The sequence below is a fragment of the Dreissena polymorpha genome, chromosome 10, assembly GCF_020536995.1.
Source record: "Dreissena polymorpha isolate Duluth1 chromosome 10, UMN_Dpol_1.0, whole genome shotgun sequence".
NCBI lineage: Eukaryota > Metazoa > Mollusca > Bivalvia > Myida > Dreissenidae > Dreissena > Dreissena polymorpha.
The window spans coordinates 81,196,120-81,204,821 of NC_068364.1; the positions used below are offsets into that span (position 1 = coordinate 81,196,120).

The 8,702-nt window shown below is 32.7% G+C and overlaps 1 long non-coding RNA gene across 1 annotated transcript; it reads left to right on the plus strand.

Moving 5' to 3' along the window:
- The first annotated feature begins 2,251 nt into the window (after positions 1 to 2,251).
- LOC127848753 (uncharacterized) lies at positions 2,252 to 6,113 on the plus strand. The gene is made up of 3 exons (XR_008034737.1): positions 2,252 to 2,472; positions 4,079 to 4,196; positions 4,608 to 6,113. It is a non-coding gene; the product is annotated as an uncharacterized LOC127848753 (long non-coding RNA).
- Positions 6,114 to 8,702: the final 2,589 nt, after the last annotated feature.

Sequence of the window (8,702 nt, forward strand, 5' to 3'; positions counted from 1 at the left end):
TTGTGCACACAGTGTCTCATTTGCAGATAATCAATGTATCAATACACGATTGCCTTTGACATCTATATGTTGTCTCGTTGCTGATTATGGTGATGGTTACCCCAAACAGTCGCTACACCGCAAACGAATAAATAATGGGTATCTATTAATGTTTTCAGACAGGAATATCTTCAAGAAGTAGTGTTGTGCAGATTAATCATTTCGTTCATTTGGAAGTTTTTAAGAGAGAATCTAAGAACTTTCCTAAAATGTAATAAATTTGTTTCACTCATGTCAGTTTCATATATACATGAAGGTTTTTTGGCATTATTGTCATTGATTCTAAAAATACACTAGATTGTTTATTTAGTTTTCCATTTTGACAGCATATTTTTTGCACATACAAATGAATCCAGAATTTTCATCATCGAGGAATTAAGTTTGAGATTTTTATAGGAAGCTTTCAGAATACCAACCCTGGTTTTAGATGCGTTGTTTTTTTAAGCGCTTCTACCTCTGCCTTAATTACAAAAAGAGTTTAAAGATACCAATTCAAGTTGTACAGAGATAGATTTGCCGTCCATGCCAAATATTGTAAAATATGACAAGTACATGTACTTTTCTTGTTTGGTGTAGAGGTAGTTATATTTTACCGGTATTGATAATTTTAATAACTTAATAATTTTACCACTGCTAGACTACAGGTTACTGTTTTCTTATCATTGTAACAAATTGTGCATTTGTATACACTTAACGAGATGTGGGTTTTCATGATTCTCGAAAGAATAGTGCTTCAATTTGTAAATTTTAATAGCTGAGGTAAAGTTACTGATTTCTTAGAATAAAGACGAATTGTCACCTAGATTGAGGCGTGATAATCGCTAAATATGGAAAAGTGAAACTCGTCTATTGCCCATCACACTTACTAATAAATTGGACGCAATTCAATTGTGAAACTAATTAAAGCAATGTGAAGTTAAAAAGAACGCAATTTATTCCCTTTTTACCTTATAAGATATGAATAGTTGGTTTTAACACGGAGTGTATATTGAAAGGAGATGAATCGAGTATTTGACCCTTACTGTAGTAAATTCAATCTTATGCAAAAACTATTCATCCGATTTTATTGGTTTATACGTTATCTTGTTGCTTATTAATTCCTCTTTCAAAAAAAATATAACTTTTATTATATTCCCGTTGTTATTAATTGATTTATAGCGAGTTAAACACAAGAAATACACTTTTTATGTTTTACCACCGCGCGATTTAACGTGTTGTGGTTATCGATCTTTTACAATTAGCGTACAGCGAAGCGCCGAGGTTCTACATTTTGATGTACCCACTCACGTCTTTTGTTAAATTATAGTTTCATTTCTCGACCGAGATAATTCAAATAATTATACATAATTACCTTGCTGATAATAAACAGCAAACGATGAATGTTTTTGACACCCATTTTATTTCAAGTATGCATGCAAAGCCGAAAAATATCAAGAGGGTCCGCTATATACGCTGTTTCATCATAAAATTAACACCCTTTCTGTGTTATAATCAAGAGCTGAAATCGTTAATTTATTAAGCTTCATTAATACTTAGCTTTATTGATATGTCTCTAGAACAAAATATTTCAATATATTTCATAAAATATATAATAATCATGGCAAAGGAAATTCAATGGCCGGTATCTAAACAAAAGCATAATCGCCAAGACCTTAGCATCAGTTCGGTTCGTTAGGACCGCGCGCTATTTTTTCCCGCCTTCATTCCTTACTTGCTTTCATTTTTAAACCATTTTTTCTCTATCATATACAGAATTCTATTCTCCTAAGCAAGATGTTATTTTTAAAACTGAACTCCAAATATAAACGCTACAAATCGCTATAAAGTACGAACATGTCAACCGTAAATCTAGATTCTAAAACTCCAAAACGGTATGATATTTTCAAAAGTTAAAGTTATAACTCGCCGGGCTGCCGAAATCAGAAGAAAAACTTAATATATATTTATATATCTGAAAACTAAGTTACGTAAGCTTTCTAATGATATATAATTTGTCAAAATCGGCCTAGAAATGAAACTATAATTTAACAAAATATGTGAGTGGGTACATCAAATTTATAACCTCGGCGCTTCGATAAAAGATCGATAGTTACGACACGGTCACGTGACTTAGACGGGTCTCACTAAAACGCTTACGGAATTTGCATACAATATAGATAACGTTGAAAACTGCATACGATATGAACAAAGAAGGAAATTGCAGACGGTAATCGCTGTCCGTTATTATGGTGTTTATTATGGTTTAGTTATTTTAATTTTATTTTTTGATGTTAAAAATACACGATGGATACTTAAATATTGATGTTTACCTTTTTTATTTTGATATTTTATGGTGTAGATTAACCTAAGTTAATATAACAATCAAAACAGTAGGGCATGGAATGGCAGATCAACATTGTTAATTTTCGGATAAACTTTCTGGATTTTGCCAAGGTATATTTTTTCATAGATTTTCAGTTTGTTTGCTTCAAGAAGAAGTATTTGGATAAAACATTTCCTGTAAAAAGAATATATTTCATCAATCATAACGTGTTTATGAGACGTATTGGCTCTCATAATGACGATTTTAGCGGATATTTCTGTCTGTTACACAGTTGTCAAAATCTAAAACGTTTCACAATTTATCTGTCAAATCATTTCTTATTATACGATTTTAAAATGACATCAACTGTAGTAACACATCTTTGATACATTTTAGTGCTTATATGCTTCTCAAAGTTTTCTACTTTCACTTTATTTATTTTTAAGATGATTGTATAACTGTTGATCAATTGATAGCTGAAAGACTGTCAAATGAATATGGAATTAGGTTGTAGTAAATACAGTCGAGTTACCATTACCTGATCATTACCCATAGAGGATCACTTTCATGTTCAAGAATGCGCTTCCCGATAAATAGTTGTCAGTTTTGGATGATATTTGAACACAGCATTTTCAATCACATATAGAAAACAATTATAACAAATGAATATAATTTACAACTGGCAATGTAATTTGGGCATTGTAAACAACACAGTTCATGTTTCGACAGTTCAAATAGCGTGGTAGAAGCCCCCTGAGTGGTTTCGATCACGTGATCCGTTATGGCTACAACTGATCTGTTATAGTTCTTCTTGAATGCTCTGAGCTTTTATGAGTACATACGTACAGCTCATATCCCAGACCCGGAGGGTCAATAGCTGGGAGTTGGATTATTGCAACTAGATCTGTTAATGCATGAATTCTGCAGCGAAAAAAAGGTATCACAAATACATTTTGCCTGCGTTTAAAAATAAGACTATATGCTGAATCAGCGAGCAAAGGTAATATTTAATCAAACTGATGTAAAAGAAGTCTCAAAACATTTATTGCTTTTCACCAGAACAACTTTATTACGCTACTGATCCGGTAATGGTAACTTGACTGTACATGTATTATAAAATTTGTGTTAAAAATCTGTGTGCAATCCTGTAATGGACTGTAAGCAAGCGCAATTCTATTTGTAACACCAGAATTAACCCTTTACATGCTGGGAAATTTGTAGTCTGCTAAAATGTTGTCTGCTGAATTTCTACAATTAGCATTTCTTTGATTTTTTTTTCAAAAAATACTATCAGAATAGCAAACAGTTTGGATCCAGATGAGACGCCACATTCTGTGGCGTCTCATCTGGATCCAAACTGTTTGCAAAGGCCTTCAAAATTTGGTTCCCGCACTGAAAGGATTAATGAATGCGTTATCAATGTCAGTTAAGTGTTTTCATGATCAAGTTGAAATTAAAACAGTGATGCGCAAAGATAATGATTCGTTAAAACAAATATAGAAATTAAAAATGTAGAACAACACAAATTTGGAAGTCACTTTAGAGACTATAGTTTCCAGTTTTAGACAATTTAAAGGTTGTCTGCTCATATGTTTTGGAATATTGGTAAGATTGTTACCAGATTCAATACTTGTGCGGGCATTTTTTTTATTTGTAATTTATATGTTTAAATATAATTAAAACCACACATATATATTTTGCAATAATTTTGTTAAGGCCTGTATCTTGTTGTTTCAGTGAAGAACTCCAATGATATACATGTAGGGGCATGTGTCCAAAGCTGATCCACATCATAACATACTGATTGGGAATAATGACATAGTACCAAAAGATGTGCTTATATTGTAATTAGCAGGTATGGTATGACTCACACCATGTATTGTTTACCTCATTTGTGTTTACTATTTATTCTATTTTTTCCATTAGTAAAAACAACATATGATTTATTGATTATCTTATCCATGGTATGCGGATGTTTAGATAAAAACTAACAGAATTTATTAAACAAAAATGCCTTAGCTCTTTTCACTATGCATATCTGGAGGGAACAGAAATAAATTATGTACAAAACAAAAATCTTATTTTCATGTTGATAACAGTGTATCATTTGATTAATAATGTGTTGTGTTATTTTTACAAATATTAAGTTCAACAACAATGCAGGGAAAAATAACATGTGGTTACCACTGTATTGATGTATTATTGATGTGTTTGTGGAACGTTGCAGTCATAAATTATCAGTCATTGTTATATATTTTCATTGCAGATCTTCACAAATGAACCTGGCAGATCCTGGTGCAACCTTACCTTACCATGTTTACATCTAACCGTCAGTTTGAGCTGTGTGTGGGTGGTAACACGGACTATATACATGTATTGCCCAGTAATTGTCTTGTGATGGACCTTTTTAACATATCAAGTATTTAATTGAAGACTTAAGAGGTCAGTTTTCATCAAAGAATTTAAAAATACAGTTTTTTTGTAAGGGTGAATATGTGGTTATAATGGCATTGATGTATATCTTGTGTCTGTTTTTTAATCAGCCTTTCATCCATAATTATGAATATTAAGCATGATAAAGTATTTTAAGGGAATATAATGTAGAAATGTTATGTTGTTTCTGCACAAGCATTTGAATACAAGAAATTCTATGTTCACTCAGCACTGTTTACACATTGTCAATGAATTTGCTTGTTTTAGTTTCCAAATCTGTCTGTCTCTAGCTCCCTGTGAATAATGTACTTTTTTACATCCATTGATTTTAAATGGGGTGTATTATGCACATGTCACACTTTTTTTACAAAAACATCAAGGTCAAAGGTAAAATATATGGGTCAAAATCATAACTTTTGCAATATTGAAGATAGCAACTTGATATTTGGCATGCATGTGTACCTCATGGAGCTGCACATTTTGAGTGGTGAAAGGTCAAGGTCATCCTTCAAGGTCAAAGGTCAAATATATGGGTCAAAATCGCTCAAAAAGGGACATTGTGTATTGTGTTTTACAAACACATACCTTGTTATGTTATGTAATGGCCTTTCAATCATCTTAATTTTTTATGAAATACGCTGGATTTTTCTTTTCATTTCATCCATGATATCATTATGTTTTTTTTGCCTGTTACATTTTGCGGCCCAGTGTACGTGTTAAGCAGTTTAACCATTTACAACGGCATTTGTGGCGAGGCTTACAGTCATAAGGTGGCGAGGCTTACAGTCATAAGGTTGGTCATTACATGCACTGCATATCATAAAATCGTTTGGCTTTTATTGACAAAATTTGCGAAAACAGTGTTAAAGACTAAACATCACAAGTGTCGCAACTTCGTCCCCACCTGGGAATTCAGAGCGCAAATTTCAGATTATAATGTGTCAGATTTTACACTTGTAAAATGAAGAAGTCATCTCTTGACAAGATGGTGATGTCCTGATCTCGTTCCAAGCCACACATGATACTTGTTTTGCTTTTAATCAAAATCGGTGTTAAATAGTAAACATAAAAAGTGTCACAAATTCGTCCCTATTGAGAAGTCAGAGCTAAAATTTCTGATTTTAATTTGTCAGATTTTGCACTTTCATAATGAAGAAGTCATCTCTTGACAAGATGGTGGTGTCCTTGTCTCGTGCCGAGCCACAAATGATTCTTGTTTTGGTTCAAAGCAACATATAAACGAAGATTTTTTTAATGTACTTTGTTTTAAATTCTGTTTTTTGAAAAATGCATGTACTTTGTTTTAAATTCTGTTCTTTGAAAAATGCATAATAAGTCATCAACTATTATAATTTTATGAAAATATTACTTTAATTTTGGTTAAAGCAGTTATTGGTAGAAATTGTTTTAACGCATACGATGTAGATAACGTTCGCGAACCACAATAGAAACGTTCGTTGAGTTCAAGTTTCAACGCGACGGTCACGTTCTTACAGTGGGTATTATTTGTTGATCTTACTTCACTTTATCGACCATTTGTCATTCAACAGTATGAACACACGAACAATCAAAGTAAAATTAGATGTAAGCGATCGTTTTTTTCCGTTTAAGTTTCAAACATTGGCTCGAAAAAGTGTGTGCAAAGGCTCATTATCGACAATAAAGATAACTTATTAATAAGCTGTAAAAACAACAAGCAACAGTTTATGGGATTTAAGTATTAGTCTTATTAAAATATACGGTCAGTACAAACATATATTGTAATATATGCTACTAACAATCGTTAAGTATAAACTGTAAGCAAACATCAACAATAACAATAACAGTTCGAGAATAAATATAGGTGAATGGAAAAAGTGAAAATCATTTAATTGTCTTATGAAAATTATGAGCACAATGTTCTGGTATTTTCTTCGTGCTGTAGCATTCTTGTAGTTTGACGAAATCTCGTGACACCACTGGAATGGCACGACAGCAACACATGGGTTTGACTGCAAAACATAACAGAAACGCGCGAGTACAAGTCTAACAAATGACAGTGTTTTAACAAGTTTGTATTTCTCCTAACCATTACTTCGTTACTATGGAAAAAAACAAATTTTCAAAAACTGTACAGAACAAGAAATTTACGCAGAATTACGACTTCAGTATAACTTGATGTCATGATACAATAAAGTATAAAAATATACTGAAACAATATTGACATAACTTGAAACATCCTTATTATGTACAAATGCATACTGGTACGCCCTACTCTAGATATTTTGAGTTCGACTACTGGATAGATATAGATACACAGAGGTTAGTAAGGAAATGCATTAACAGTTATATTGCACAACTATTAAATTATAAGTCACATGTTATGTACACTAGCCTGTAGAGATAGTGCAGGACGTTGGCGAGTCAGCGTACGGCATAATATCGAAGGCAACCGGTCACCAAAATCCTGCTATGTGATAGGATTGTACTTATATTTTGTATAAGTATATAGATCGCGCGATTTTTTGGTATTTTTATTTGCTGGCGCTAGACTGATGTGGTCGTTTTAAAATGATGTTTTTATGTTTACGGTGACAATTATTTAGTCGGTATTAGATTAATTGGAGGCGGTCGGTATGTCAGTTGAGCAGTCAGTTACATTGCACTTAATGCAAACAAAAACTTTATCATTCATTGACACATCCAATGGTATTTTTATACACGATCTATGATACCAAGAAGGACATCGGTCGCATTGAATTATATTGTCAACGCATTCGGGAAGATTACACAAACAGTAGTTATTTATCCGTTCGCGTTTCACATGAAGCATACTTCGTTTACTTAACGTTTTTTGGGTGACCGGAAAAAGAGATATCTCTTCTTGCTCGAAGCAGTGCATCAAGTGCGATCTCATTTTAGAAGAATCAAAAATTATTTCGAATTCCAATTGCTTATTGAGGCAATACTGGGTAGCAAAGGCAATGGCATAAACTCCACAATCAACATTATTGTTTTGTTTCATCACGGTCGGAATTGTGATATCAATGTATTCTTTGTCTTTACCATATAATACTGAAAGTTGTATTTGAAGGCCATGTGGTATTAATCTGTCTCTAGAACGATCGTTACCTAAGCTGTCCAATAGAAATATTTGATTATCATGCAAAATCGACAGGACCCAATGGTAAGTATGGGTGTAGTGAACTTGGCAAGCAGGCTGTGTTACTGGTTCCATTAATTTTTCCACATTCCGGTGACTCATATCTCCGGACAACATAGGTACGGATTCAGATAACTGAAGCCCATTTATAACACCCTTTACCTTGCGTCTCAATAAGATATGAGCGGCTTCTATGTGACTTGAATATAATTGATCATTTGATATTAAAGCGTAATTATTTTAGTGCAGTCAGACGCAGTAGCATCCAAAACGTACACCTACTACGTTAGTTAAGTGAAATGTCTGTGCGCCGTTATTTTGCTAGATTTCGTATAACGTCTTCCTTATGAACTGCATAATGTTACAACTTTGATAAAAACACTCAATTCACCATTATTGTTGAGTTAATCATAACGCTAAAACGGACTAACTAATGTACATGGAGAAAGTAAATAAAAAACATTTTCTGGAGCAAGAAGTTGAAAAACAAAACATTACACATCAATTTTGACTTCCATTGCAACCAAATTTAGGTTCGATGATGACAGCCAGATATTGCTCTCTATTAATTGAATGTTTGAAAAATTCGTTAGACCAGTATCATGCGAAAATGGATCTTATTTAATTGTGGTTCCCTCATTGAACTTATGTTGTGTGTCGACTTTTAGAATAATGTGTAAGAAATAAATGTATTGCTTCAGATTCACGAGCTTTTTTTTAAGAAATGAAATATGCAAATGTATGTTATATATATTTTTTTCTGTTTCTTAAACGTATCTTATTTAT